We start from the raw sequence: 15,156 nt of genomic DNA on the forward strand, positions 1-15,156 counted from the left end.
CACGTCCCGTATTGAGCTAATAAGGGACGCACTTTGTCCCGTAATACAGTGAGAATCAAAAGTAGTCTATAAATGTTTATGGAATTAACGCTTTGTTTGAAAACATAATTCCCAGCCCCTCTCCTGCTTTGTGACCAATGAGCTGACAGCACACTTATGACAATTCGAGTATGACAATTCAGATTACCGCTCATCTCATTGGTCGAGGAAAGGTCGCTTACGGAGAAAATACCGGAAGACAACAGATGACCACAACAAGAAGCATGGCCAACAGGGAAACAAACGCCGACACTGCGGTGCAAGTCTCGGACGACAGTACACCTAAAGCTGGGCTCACACTGTGCGATTTTTTCAGTCACGTTATTCAGCTCCTGCTCAAACTGCACGATTGACTCGCAGGGGTTAGAAGTTGGTAGGTCACGATGCAGGTCTCACACTATACGGCCCGATGCTCTGATGCGACCTGAGTGCTCACACTGTGCCTCCATAAAATGAAGGTTATAACAGAAAATCTGTCGCTCTCTCTCTGTCTTTCACTCACACAGACACACCACCACCATCAACTTTGCTAAATTGCTAATGAAAAACATGATCAGGCAGCTGTGATTGAGCAGCATGTAAATCCAACTATTTTCACGGTTGTTGTGGTCGTGATAATTTTGTGAGGCCACATCGAAAAGGCTCGGATGAGCTTTCCAAAGTTCTACAAGTTGTGCCTCCATCGCTTGTGTCCAGATCACACGCTGCACAGCCGTGCTGCTCCGTCTTTTTCACCGACGTTTACGTGTTTGCGCGCGAGCAGTGTGAGCGGCTCACGAGCGATTGATGATCGGGAGCTGGTCGTGAGGTGTTAATCACTTCTCGTTACCCCACGTATACTACACGACGCACGATGAAGGCCAAAATCGGTCCGATCACTCAAAAATCGTCTCAAAATGGGCCTAAAACCGCACAGTGTCTGCCCAGCATAATGTTTGTTCCCCTCAGAGAAAGGGAAGAATGGGAAAAGGAAAACACCTGGCTGGAAAAAGTTAATATGGGCATGTGCAGTGAATATCAGCGCTATGTGGCCAGAAGTGTGATAATATAACTTATTTTGTGTAATAAACAACTGCAAGGATAGATGATTACAACAAATAGATGACTAATACATAAAAGTAATACATAGATGAATAATGATGATGAGTTAAGATGCGTATTCATGGGAACAAGTGGGTTTACAAACAGGAGCAGCTGATTAGCATAATACCTCAGCTGAAGCCAATTGTACTAAATGCACTAAATGTGCACTGTTACAAGAATATTTTTCTTTCTATTGTTTTCTATTATTTTAAGTTAAGCAGGACAGAGTTCTTTTAAAGAAAGATTTACTTATATTCTCAAAAGTTAAGCATGACAGGCTTCTGTTTAAGAAAGAGACCTGTTTTATTGTGTTAATGTTGTCATTTTGAGCTAAAAATAAATGGCTAAATGATCATTTGTTTCACATGTGTTCATATCACAAAGAATACACATCTGCTTAAATCAAATTCAAGTCAAATGGTTAAAAAAATAATTTCACACACAAAAAAAGAGCTAGAAAATTCACCACACTGGGAAGGGTGAAGACAACTGGGTCGCCCGGCCCTGGCCACGAGGTGTCCCTTATTTATTTTTCAGGGAGTTGGCAACCCTAGTTAGGCCCAGACACGGCTAGTGACGTCAGACTTAACGACCGGATTGAGGGAGGCTCTGCATGTTTGATTTGGCAGATGTTAATACCAAGCCACCCTTCCTAACAGAAAACCAAAGGAACTCTCAGGGATTGTATGTGTGCCTGGAAAATGACCCCAATGCTGTTCCAGTAAACGAATAATTATATGACGGTAAAGCAGAATGAGTCAAAGCACACCTGCCACAACTTGAATCCCAATTTCATCCCTGGGCTTCTTCTAAGATTAACAATCAATCACTGAAGTATATGCTACCCAAGGTTAGCCATGTCACAGTTCAGTGACCAAAAAGTAAGTTTCCCCTAACCACGGAAATCCACATTTCTGCTGCTGTTTATAGATCTTCTCACTAGTTCCTGGCTTATAGAAATTTAAAATGTCTTCTGACTTCCAGGAAGTTGATTCTGTTTATCTGGACAAATTATTATCAGTGGGAGAAACATTTAGTCACTCATCTTCACTCAGCTGACTTCCTCAATCTCACCTCAGCCTTATAACCATTATAAAATGACCAAAATTAGCACCACTGAGCATGAGAACCATTAGGAGATTTTCAGAAACCACAAGCCGCAGGCATATAAAGGTAGGCCTTTATACCCAGAGAAGAATCAAGCAGGCTTTTGTAGTGTTCAAATTTTTCAGAAGGGAGTACAGGAAAAAGTATCTATCATTTAAAAATATTTAATTTTCTTCAGCAGTTGAAATTACTAGTTACAGTGCTGGACCTTTCTGTGAGTTCAGGCCATACAGTTTTTATACTGCGAGAATACCAAATGATGTCTGTCTTCTTCCAGAACTTATCCTGATGTCTCCATTCGACCTCCTCTTCGCCCACATCCGCTCCTCGTCGACCTCCTATCTGCACCTGCATCACAAAGACACACACGAAAACACTTCAAACTTCTGCAGCCAATGCTTAAGCGCAGTAATATCTGACTCTCCAGACTTGATTTTAGCTCCATTGTAACTGAAATTTTATAGCGGGCATCCATCAGAACACATATCGCATTCCAATTCAGTTTTCTTTATTTCATTAAAACTTTAAATAATGAAGCCCTTCTGTAAAAGTGAATTTATTCTAACAGTAGCCCACTGTTGGAAAGAAAGCACATTTGGCTTCTTTCATGCTCCACTTGGTTGCACATCAGTGGACAGGGTCTTTGAGAGAAAGAGTTTCTGCTAAAGCTGCTGTGACAAGCTACACCTCACAAATTCATTTGGAATTAACTTATCCAAGTAGTTTTATTGCCTAAAAAGGGAGCAAAAGTAAAATTCTCCTAAATTACTCATACTAACATTCCACAAAATAAATAACACTTCAATGTACAGCATAATCTCTCAACAGCCAGTACAGACTCTCATGCTAATAGTTGAAGAGAGTTTAAGTTGTATGGGTGTGTTTTTAAACAGCATTCTATCTATTCCAGACATACTCACAGTCTGCCAGATGACTAGATAATAAACTATTGCATTTCAGCTACACCAGGGGACAAACCAGACACAGTTATAATGGATGAAGGCTTATTCTAAATTATGTAAATGATAAAATGATTCTGAAAGTGGTCCAGTGTTAAAAAAAAAAATCCTCTCTATGAATGCGCACACACCATAGGGTCAACAGCAGTCATCACAACTCTCCTCAGAGTTCCAGTTTACTGGTATTGAGACCTAATAAACAGTCTAAATACTTTGGTAGGAATTTAAATGGGCAGCCTAAACCACATGCAACTAAATGAAAACAGTTCTGAACTAGCGGATCAAAATTCCTCAGTGGTTCAAAGTTCAAACAGTACTTTGCAGATACTGAGTGTTTGTTTGACCCCAAATCATATTGCTAGCCATAAAGAATTCACTGATGATAGAGATTTTATCTTTTTTCAACAGATTAAATTAAACCTCGTGCACTTAATGTAAAATGCAAAATCTGTAACTGTTCTGTAACAGTGACTAGTACTTACAATACTCATGGTCCTGAGTTTTCGACTCAATGTGTAGTTCTTTTTTAATTTTGTTATCTTCGAATGATTTGTAAGGGCTCTTTATGGCTTTGTGTGCTCAGATCTTAGCTTCAGTTCCGGATGACTTGAAGTTTCCATCCATCCATCAATTTGCTTCCGCTTATCCTTTTCAGGGTCGCGGGGGGCGCTGGAGCCGATCCCAGCTGTCACAGGGCGAAAGGCGGGGTACACCCTGGACAGGTCGCCAGTCTGTCGCAGGGCTAACACATAGGGACAGACAACCATTCACACTCACTCGCACATTCATACCTAGTGACAATTTAGATTAATCAATTAACCTATCCCCACAAGCTGCATGTCTTTGGACGGTGGGAGGAAGCCGGAGTACCCGGAGAGAACCCACGCAAACACGGGGAGAACATGCAAACTCCTCACAGAAAGACCCCGGCCTGATGGAGGAATTGAACTCAGGACCTTCTTGCTGTGCGGCAACAGTGCTAACCACCGTGCCACCGTGCTGACTTGAAGTTTATTTAATTAAATTCCTTTTGTGGTCCCATTCTTCTTAGTTTAATTAGTCAAGTTAAAAAATATTTTCCTGTTCTGGTCAGTTGTGGTTGAGCCAAGCGTCTAGTCTGCATCTTAGTCTATTTCCTGTTTTATTTTGACAGCTTGTGTCCTGTGTTCAGTTTTGCTACTTCCTGTGTCATTATGTCTTTTCATCCCAGCTGTGTTACCCATGTGTTTCCACTTCCCTCGTCATACCGTTTCCCTTTCGTCATTGGTGGGTACGTTCCATGATCCACCTTTCCTTTGTTAAAGTGTTTAGTGTTTTGTCATGGTCCCTGTGTATCTCAGGCCGGCCCCACGAGGCTACATTTATTTATTGTAATACTGCTCTCTCTCATGCCTGGGCAGATCTCACTGCGGGCCTCCACCTTTGGCCCACGCACCAAAGGTGCGTCTCGCTTTCGTTCACTTCCATCTCAGCTGTGTTGTCTGCATTTGGGTCCTCACTTAAAACATATGATCTGCCGCCAGTAATCATGACACAGCTGGGAAAAGTTGGTTTAGTCATGTTTGTTCAAAGCACATCATGTAAGCCAGCGGTCCCCAACCCCCAGGCCATGGACCAGTACTGGAAGGGATAACAGGACTAATTACTGCCGTCAGCTGATCCCATGTGTAAATAATGCAGCTTTCCATTTGTCAAAAAAAAAAAAAAACAAGCAAAACAAAAAGGGTTACTTTCTTTTGTTTGACATATTGTCATGATGAAAAATAACTGTAGTAACTGTAAGAAAATAACTGTTTCCTAACAGTCATGTTTATGTGCGATAAACACCCACTCAGTAGACATAATTCAGCTCCACACTCGTTAGTTGTGATTTCCTGCCTGAGGAAACCATTGCTGAGACAGCACACATTTCCTGAAGTTGTGATCAAGAACCGCTAAGAGGTCTCCAGAAACCACAGACCATTGGATGTAGGCCATCGACTTTGCTCAAAGCCTGCTGGCAGAACTGATCTGCAAAGTCTGCCAGCAGAGTCATTTAGGGCCAAATGACAATTAAATTCTCTAAATTCTCTATTCTCTCTCATTACAATTTTAATGAATAAAGTCGTACTGTAAAAGGGATTTTGTTCTAAAATTACCTCACTGTTGAATAAATACATCATTTTTGCCATTATTCACTATCATGCAGACCAATGGAAAAGGTCTTTGAGAGACACAAAGGTGAGGTGGTAAAGTTGTTGTCTGGTGACAAGCTACTCCTCAGCTACACGCCAGGATACATCCCAAATAAACCTATCCAAGTAGTTTTAGTGACTAAATGATGTAGAACAATGTAAAAACAAAAAACAACAAAAAAAAAAAACGTAGACTAACAGAACGGCACACAAAAAACAATACAGCAAGAGTAAAATTCTCATAAAAACCCACATTATCAACAGCATTACTAATTCTGCCATATGCAACTAATTCATCGACAGACAGGCCAGACTCTGTCATGCTGATATATGGGGCCAGCTTAATGCAAGACAAAATGTCCTCATCAGATACCTCGCATCTCATGACACGCCACAGTTCATTATTACTGTGTAAGGCACTGGGCCTGCTGGTATCTCACAGTTTACTACACAGCAGCCATCACTACAATTTCCTTCACAGAGTAGCTCTGGGGAAAATGTCAATCAAATTAGGAGGTATCCACAAGCAAGGAAATTCCATAATTCCAGTTGTTGTTGTTTTTAATTACGTCTGTTCTCTATTATTATTTTAACATTAAAAAAAAACATACTGTCTGTTTGTTAGCCACTAGTCATCCACTTCAAGACTGGGTATACATGTTTAACTTCTCATTATCACCAAAACAGAAATAACTAATCAGGCCATCACAGCAACTCAGCGGCATGCACAAGTGGTCAAGACCCATAGTATACCACTCCTCTCAGGTAAGAAAAGGAATCTGAGGCTATAATTCACTTACCTAAATTGGACAGTAAAAGATTACAGAAACATTGCCTGGGCTTGTTTTTTTCCCCACAGATGTGTGGGTGTTTTTTCTCTCTGTTTTCTAAATGCTTATAACTGTCAATCACCCATTAACACCCAGATGGAGGCATGGGAAACAATACCGGGTTTAGTTTCTTTCCCAAATACTAAACTGGTGAACAACCCACTCTACCTTCCGAGTTAGAGCCAGGGGATGTGCAGTGGATGTGCCCCACACCTTATAGGTGCCGGACACCCAGAGAAGAGGAGATATGAAAAGGATTTGTTTTGAATACAAATAAATATTTAAAGTTCTAAATGCTATCTTTATTTACCACAACCCCCAATCACCAGACATCAAGACCTATATCTGTTTTATGATCAAAGTAAAAAGAAACTCAAGGCTCATAATTTGTTTTCATTTCTCATTTCCCAAAAGAAATGAGATGACAAACATTGCTTAGATAGCAGGCATATTCACAAAATTGCGAGTGAGAACTACCAAGAAGTCTCCAGACACTATAAGCCGTGGGAGGTAGGCCATGAATGGTCAGAGATGCTTATGATGAAGTCCTACTGTATAAAGGGAATTTACTCTAACAGTATCCCACTGTTGGAAAGAAAACACATTTCTGCCTTCTTCCATGCTCCACTTCCTTACACATCAGTGGACAGGGTTTTCACCAGATCCTCCCAAATTCATTTGAATTAACCTATCCAAGTAGTTTTGTCTAAAAAATGAGGCATGAGTAAAATTCTCCTCAATTACTCATGCCAACATTTTTTGACAAATACCCAGACCAGACTCTCACGGTAATAGCTGGAGACACTTTAGGTCGTGTGGGTGTGTTTTTAAACAGGATTCTATCCATTCCAGACATATTGAACTATGCCGTTTCAACTGTACCAGGAGACAGACCAGACAGTTTACTAAACACATTCACTAAAAATCTAACTTGAAAGATTTAATGAGCCATTAAGACACCGACACAGCTAAAACATGAACATAACCATGCTGCAAAGATGCTGATTGGTCTGAACCAAAAGCACACAGCTGGACCCCTGAAAAAATGGATCACCCTCTGATTACAGCCTCACAAATCTCACAAGAATGTTTCTGTCTGCCGTAGTAAGGGCTTCAGCACCCAACAATCTGATTTTTGTACAGCTACTTTTCATTTCATTTTAGTCACAGGCCACAACTAACAACAACTAATGGTTGATGGATGCATTGCTGTGCCATATTTTTCTATTGGTGTGAAACTACTGTTGTGTTGGAATCTATCATATATATGGGATGCTTATAATTTGATTTTTATGGTTGTTGTTTTTTTCCAGGGAGCTTTGTTGTTAACTGAGCTGTCAGTTCAAGATCATCCTCACTGAAGATCTCCCAGTTAACTTACCTCCATTATGTCAAACACCTAAATATTTATAGATGAGGGAGTGGTGCTATTCTCCTTTGATGAGTCAGTGTAGTTAAGAAAAGGGTAAATAACCAAATCCCTGCTACTCTAATAACAAGAAGACCAGTGGTTGTATTTTAATGTGATATTGTTAGGGTAACACAGGGTGCCACACAATCTGGCATCTATAACTGGGTATAAAATACAAAAAAAAAGGCTGAGTGTTAGGATTGGTAGTGTTGGTTGCAGATGATTGCTTTCTTTTATCCATTAGTTCTTGGAACTTAATCTTTCATGTCTAAAACTTCACGAAGAGATGAATACTGAGTCACTCTCAGTGTTGTGACAGGCCAGCTTTAGCTGGTGGGTAGGCAATCCTAGAGCAATGTTTCCCTCTGCTGGAGTATTTGTAAATCACATTAAAATGTTCCTCACTGATGTTCACATAGAAATTACACTATATCCTTCTGAGAAGCGAGGAAAAAATAATTTTCCCATTAAACCTTTTTTGGAATTTCCTTCCCCTTTGGAGTTAAAAGAGGCCACCCAAACACCTGAGATATCAATGGAAAGTCGAGGATTTCCTCTATGTCATACATCAGGACCTAAGAGGGTAGCTCAAATAAGTCAAAAGATACAGACCAAAAACAAATGTCCATTACAGAGGACATAAAAAAATAAGCTGTTTCTCAGGAGGATATACTCTGTATCAGAATGCTGAAACTACAGTTTTACTGGACTGCTTATGCCTCACCAAAAACAGCTATTATTGCTAAACCTTTTTCCTGTGGTTTAGTCGGAAAACACCGTGAAAACTGTAAGCCAAACTGTGTGAAAAACCAAATTGACACTTGAAATTGCTCCATCCACTTACTAGAAAGAAAGTGCTGTACGCTGGACCAGTGGATGTTTCAAGCAAAACTATATGAGCATGGTGACAAATGAATTTCAAAGAGATGTATTCAAAATAGCACACTGCTTCACACTTTTGAAAGAAGTGCTGCCTTCATAGGACTAATCAGAAGCAGGAAACGACAGAATGTACAGGATCAAGGTCACATCATGTTCTCATCACTCACCATAAACAAGCTGCTGGGGAGTTTATGAGGAATCAAAGTGAGACAAAACACATCCTCTAAAGGATCCTGGTGCAGTTGTGTGGCTTGCACTCAAGTCTGATTACTGTGTTCACAAACAAACTACACTGAAGTGGAAAATTAAACCAGAGCTCAACTTAAACAGACTAAACAGCCCAGCTATGAAAACGCGCTGCTCCTATTCTAGGAGGAGATGGTGGAGGAAGAAGTCCAAGGAGACAATTAGTGTCAGAAGAAATTCACTCCACTCTTATTGGCCATCTTCACAAACTTCAGAGAGTACTTCTTCTGTAGGACTGAGAGACAACCACATGGTGGAGACAAAGGTTGTTAATAGAGCCTCATTAGAAGGAGTTTGTGAATATGGTCATCACCAACAAGATGAGAGATTCAAAGGAGAACACTTGAAACCCAGCAAATATTTAAGTGGATAAATACTGTCAGATGTTCTAGGAATTGAGGAATTGGGAGCATGAAACAGTTTAAAATGTCTTGGTATGCTGATGCATTAAGAGTTCCTTTCACTGGAACTAAGGGTCCAAACCCAGCAGCATTCAGCCCCACACCATATTCACACCGTATCAAACTCTACACTTGGCACATTAAATGTCATGGTTCGGCCGTGTGGCAGGCAGAACTGGACCAAAACGCAGGACTCGGAGACAAGGGTGAACTAAAAGAGGCAGCCGTATTGCGTTGTAGCTGAAAACTCCATTAAATAAACTTGCAAAAATAAAACCTAAACTAGAACCTGGAAACGAATAACTGAACACTGAGAAGCTAGAAACTAGGCTCACCGCCACAGGGCGCACTGAAGAAAAAACCACACAGCATTATGAGGGCACAACACTGACAGAAAGAAACACAGGGCTTAAATACACTGAAGGATAACGAGGGGATGAGACACAGCAGGAGAGCACAGCAGAGAGTAAGCAAACATAATAAGACAAGCAAAATTAGATACACTGCACACAGGAGAGTGACTATCAAAATAAAGCAGGAAACATGGCACAATTCACAAAGACACAGACTAGACACTGAGACATGAAACATGACAGACCTGGACACAGAGGAAACATGAAACACAGAGACAAAAAGGTAACCAAACATGGAACACTGGGAAGGTACAGAAACAGAAACAAGAAGCTAGAAGCATAAAACATAACATCAAGAGAACTAAAGCCAGGAATAGCAAATAAGAAATACAAATTAAACAGATACAAAACACTGGGTTAGCGACCAAGGACTGTGACAATACAGTCATGTATCACTCAGCCATGGAAACATATTCCATGAAGCTTTCTGCGCACTGTTCTTGAGCTAATCTGAAGGCCACATGAAGTTTGGAGGTCTAATGATTGACTCTGCAGAAAGTTGGTGACCTTTGTCATTATGTACCTCAAAATCTGCTGATCCCACTCTGTGTTATGGCATTTGTGGCTGACTTGCTGTCATTCCCAATTGCTTCCACTTTGTTCTAATACCACTAACAGTTGACTGTAGAATATTTAATAGCATGGAATTTCATGACTAGATTTGTTGTACAGGTGGCATCCTATCACCCTAAGCACCCGTTCTTTCACAAATATTTGTAAATACCGTCTGCTTAGGTGCTTGACTTTATACACCTGTGTCCATAGAAGTGATTTGAACACCTGAACTCAATGATTTGGATGGGTGAGTGATAAAGTCATATAACAAATGTCTGTATAAACAGGCAGAGCCTCACTAAATACAGGATCTAATCAGCAGGCCTGTTATCACCCATGCATAATTAAGTTGTTTTTTTCCCCTCTGCCCAATCATTCTATACATTGTGATCAGCCTGCTCTCTCACTCTTCACAGTACTTACCGAAGTGAAACTATAAGGAAATGGCACTAAGTCTAATATATGCTAGTCATATGCATTCAAAAATCTTAAACACACAGAAACACCGTCTCACCTTAAAGTGGGCAATCTCAGTGCACAACCATAAATTGAATATACCCACATCCACACCATGCTCCTACACAGACTTTTGCAGACCAGTTGTAGCTGTGCAGTGTCACCAGGAGGCAGTACAAAAAAAGAACCAGTCTGTGGGCTATTTTTTATGTTCATGCTTCTATTGGTCCTTCAATTTAGGCACTGCCACCGAGACAAAGTCATAACAGAGAAATAATTCCTCTGGTTTTGGATTTTTGATGTTTGCTGTTCAAGAAAACTTTTCAATACTCAGTACACCATCCAGTCTGCAGTCTGTTTCAACTTGCAATTGCTGAATAATCCTAGTCCATCAGTAGCGGTTTTTGATACGGGCGACACGGGCGGTTGCCCGGGGCGGCATCATGGTGGGGGGCGGCATCACGGGCATCGGCATAAAAAAAAAATAAAAATAAAAAAAAGAATTACTCGTACTTATGCTGCCCCGACATCATGCCAGCGCATATCGGGAATGGCATAGGCACCGACTGGTTTTCTATCGTCCATTAGCTGGGAGTAAGGGCGCCCTCCGTTTGCAAGGTGCGCCTGCTGCTTGCGACACAGGGAGGAGAGGGCGGGGCGGCGGCGGATTCTCTGGCTGGCTGGAGCAGCATCTGATAACCAACTCGCAAAATAAAATAAAATTAAAACAAACCAACAAACATGAAAACACCAGACATTATGATACAGACTTATAATTTGCACCGATGTTTTTTCGAAATTCTATACACGAAAAGTGAGCGCGAGAGCCCTCGGTGCGCCTGCTCGCTGATGAAGTCAAAGTAAACTTTATTGTCATCTCCGCTACATACAGTCCAATATACAGAGAGACGAGACGACGTGGCTCCAGTTACAGCAGTGCAAGTAAACAAACAATGAATATAAGAAGAGTAAGAAAATAAATATACACTTTAAGACACGTGGTAAAGGGATCAATAACAATTTATAATTTGCAGTTTGATGATTTAAAGTCTCACACACAACCCGTCGAAAGGGGAGGGGGGGCTGCTTCTTCCAAATAGAGCACATTTCATTCATAATGTTGTAAATCCAAGCCCATTATGTATTATTATGTGTTCATCATTTGGACCCTGGGTTGTGCGAAATCCCAGAAATAAACCCTAGACAAATCGAATCTGTGAACTAAGGTGTAAGTCTATTAGGTTATGTTGTGGTATCCTCGGGTTGGGGGATGGGTGTTCATACTGGAGTGCAAAATTAAAACCAATGGAAGATGGACAAGAAAAGTTCAAAGCCATCAGGTGCTCAGTTTAGAAAAAAGAGAAAAGAAGAGGAGGAGAAACGAGCAAAAGATACAGGTAAGCAGATGTGTCATTGGATAATGGCAGGTCATCCTGAAACAATCAAAATCAGAATCAAAATACTTTATTAATCCCTAAGGAAATAATGTCGGGGGGGTGCCAGAGGGAGTGTTCGCCCAGGGCGCCAAACAGGCTAGGACTGCCACTGAGTCCATCCTTAGTCCATCCGAATCTCTGAAGCTCCCGCAGATTTAATGACCTTCTGGCATGAGTTTTCCACACAGATTTTCAATAGGATTCAAGTGAGGTCTTTGCGCAGGTCACTCCATAACGTTCACTTTGATCTCCAGGAGGTAGTTCTCCACCAGAAACAACATATTTTTGGATCATTGGCAGACAGACTGGAAGGCAAAGTGACAACCAAACAGTTTACTGCAGATTTTTTAAGGTTGTCTTTCAAAATCTTCACATATCCTTCTTTCTTCATGATTCCAAGTTCTACACGCACTGAAGCATCCCCACATCATAATACTCCCACCACCAGGTTTCACTGTAGCAATGGTGTTCTTTGGGTTGAATGCATCTTCATCTTTCTTCAAAGATAAGCAACACCTTTATGGCCATAGAGTTCTAGTTTCGTCTCATCTGATCAAAAGATGTATTTCTAGCATGCGTAATCTTTCTCCAGGTTATCCTTAACATACTTCAGTCTAGCTTGAAGATGTCTCTTCTGCAGAAGTGGAATTTTTCTTGGTCTGCAACCTCAGATTCCATTTCTGTGCAACACATATTTAAATGGATACATATTGTCAGGCATGAGAAAAACTGTAATTGGGGAAAAAAAACAGGTTTTAAAATGGGAACATCACTGTCTTTGTCTTTGTTATTGTCGTCGGCAGATAGTCTGAATTATGGAACATTTGTTACTGAATCACTGTCAGTACATTTATAGAAAGATATTCATAATCTTTAAATTGTGCATTGTGGTTTAAGTGATTGATTTCTTTTAGACTGTTCTCGATGTTTGTTTTGAAGGAAGGAAGGTTCAGGGCTGAAGCAATCAGCATCATGGGCTCATCCGGTTAGAATAAGAAAAAGCAGCAATCTAATTCAGAATTATTCTCAGGGTTCTCCTTTTATTCTCAAATAAATAAGGCAAAGAAGGAAGGAAACAAAGACACACATGGACTGCCACAGCTCAACTGCCACCCCGTGTGGAAGTGAAGAAAGAGTGAGCCAAAAGTGAATGCAGTCCTTATATAATGTGTGACATATAATGTGTGACAGGTGAGTGCAATCGAGGACAAGCACCACACCCAATCAAAGGTGAGAGAACTAAACAAGGTGCATCTGGTGAAGTGAGTGGGTGTACTGGGATGTGCTAAAAGGTGGGTCTCTACAACAGCCGTCCCCATATTTCTAGTGAGAAATATGTTGATATGGTCAGGATCGATCTTCGTCAGGAAGCGGGGGCAGGGGGATCAGACAGGAGACAGGGCGGATATAGGTTTTATCCTGTACTAAGACCTCCACAGTTCTGATGCGGTCATCTGGGCTTTTCAGCAAGCGTGTCATTCTCCCTACAGGCCAAAGGGCACGTGGAAGGTGTGAATCCATAATCATGACAGAGTTCAATGTGAGACCGGGGTTCTCCTTCTGCCATTTGGGTCTTCTTTGGAGGGATGGTAGATAGTCTTTTATGAAGTGCCGCCAGAAGTGATCTGCCAATATTTGTGCATGTCGCCATCGTCGTCGACCTAGGAGGTCAGAATCAGAATAGGATACCAAGGGGAGTGACGAATCATGTCGGCCCATAAGGAGAAGGTTTGGGGTTATGGGATCAATATCCGCAATGTCTGAGGATACATAGCCTAGGGGTTTTGAGTTCAGAATGCCTTCAATCTCAATTAGGACTGTTCCTAAGACCTCTTCAGTGACCATTTGTGCACCAATGGTTCTCTTCAGAGCATTCTTCACAGAACGTATCTCCCTCTCCCAGGCTCCACCGAAATGGGGTGCATGCGGGGGATTGAATTTGAAATGGATTCTTTTAGTCATCAGGACCGGCTGTAGAGTCGGAGCAAGGTTGTTAAAAGCTGCCCGTAGTTCCTTATCTCCTCCTTTGAAGTTAGTTCCTTGATCACATATGATTTCCAGGGGTGTTCCTCGTCGAGAAATGAATTGTTGGAGGGCCATGAGGAATGAGTCGGTATCCATGCTGTTTAGGAGATCAAGATGTATGCACCGAGTGGTGAGACATTTGAATATTATTCCCCACCTTTTCTCCGATCTGCGGCCGGTCTTGACCTTGTATGGTCCAAAGCAGTCTATTCCTGTGGAGTAGAAAGGTGGTTTGAATAACCTAAGACGAGCAGCAGGCAAGTCTGACATTTTTGGAATGATGGGCTGTGCTCTCCATTTCTGACATGCGACGCAGCTATACTGATGCCTGCGTACGGCTTCCCTTCCTCTGAGAATCCAGAATTTCCGACGTAGTTCAGCAAAAAGTCTTTCTGAACCAGCATGATGCAGTTTGTCTTCTCTACTAAGGTCTGGAAACGAAGGACCTTCAAGCTTATATACATGTGTTCTCATGCTAGAGGAGTGACCCGAGCTAGCAGTACCAGGTATCAAAGGTTTCTGGTCATATGAGGCATTGGATGTAGCTGGTTGCTGCTCTAGAGGAGGGCAATGCTTGTGGTCAGATATGCGAATGAGAGGTTGAACAGGGTCTTCAGCTAAAGGAACAGCAGGTTGAACACATGAGATCTGGTGGGGATCCTGCCGTGATAAGGCCAGGAAATCAAAGGGAGTCTCATCTTCTGTAGCAAGGACTGGTCTAGGCAAACCAGTGGAAGGGATTGCAGCATCTAGTATTGTTGAATTAGGTAAAGGAGGGCTGGCAGCTGTAACTAAGCCAGACTGACGGCTAATCTGCGGGGGCTGGAAGGGTGATTGACAGGTTACTGTATCAATCACTGGGAGCTGCTCATGTTGTTGATGTGTTTGAGGACTGGCTCGTAAACTGCATACAGAAGATTTAATTCCATCAGATGAGACTGTGCGAATTGAAGATCTGGAGCTACGAGAATGGGAAGGAGATGATTGAATCATAAATTGTTTAATCTCCCTCATTGTTGTCAGGAGTTCCCTCATGACCTCATCTTGGTTGGTGGGTAAAGGAGCAGGGGATGTCTCTGGTTGTCTTTCTGACTCTCCGACAGGATCCTGCGGCCCATGTGTGTCTTTGTCACTGTGCT

The sequence above is a fragment of the Haplochromis burtoni genome, unplaced genomic scaffold (assembly GCF_018398535.1).
Source record: "Haplochromis burtoni strain Fernald_Lab_line unplaced genomic scaffold, NCSU_Asbu1 Contig_15, whole genome shotgun sequence".
NCBI classification, from domain to species: Eukaryota; Metazoa; Chordata; class Actinopteri; order Cichliformes; family Cichlidae; genus Haplochromis; species Haplochromis burtoni.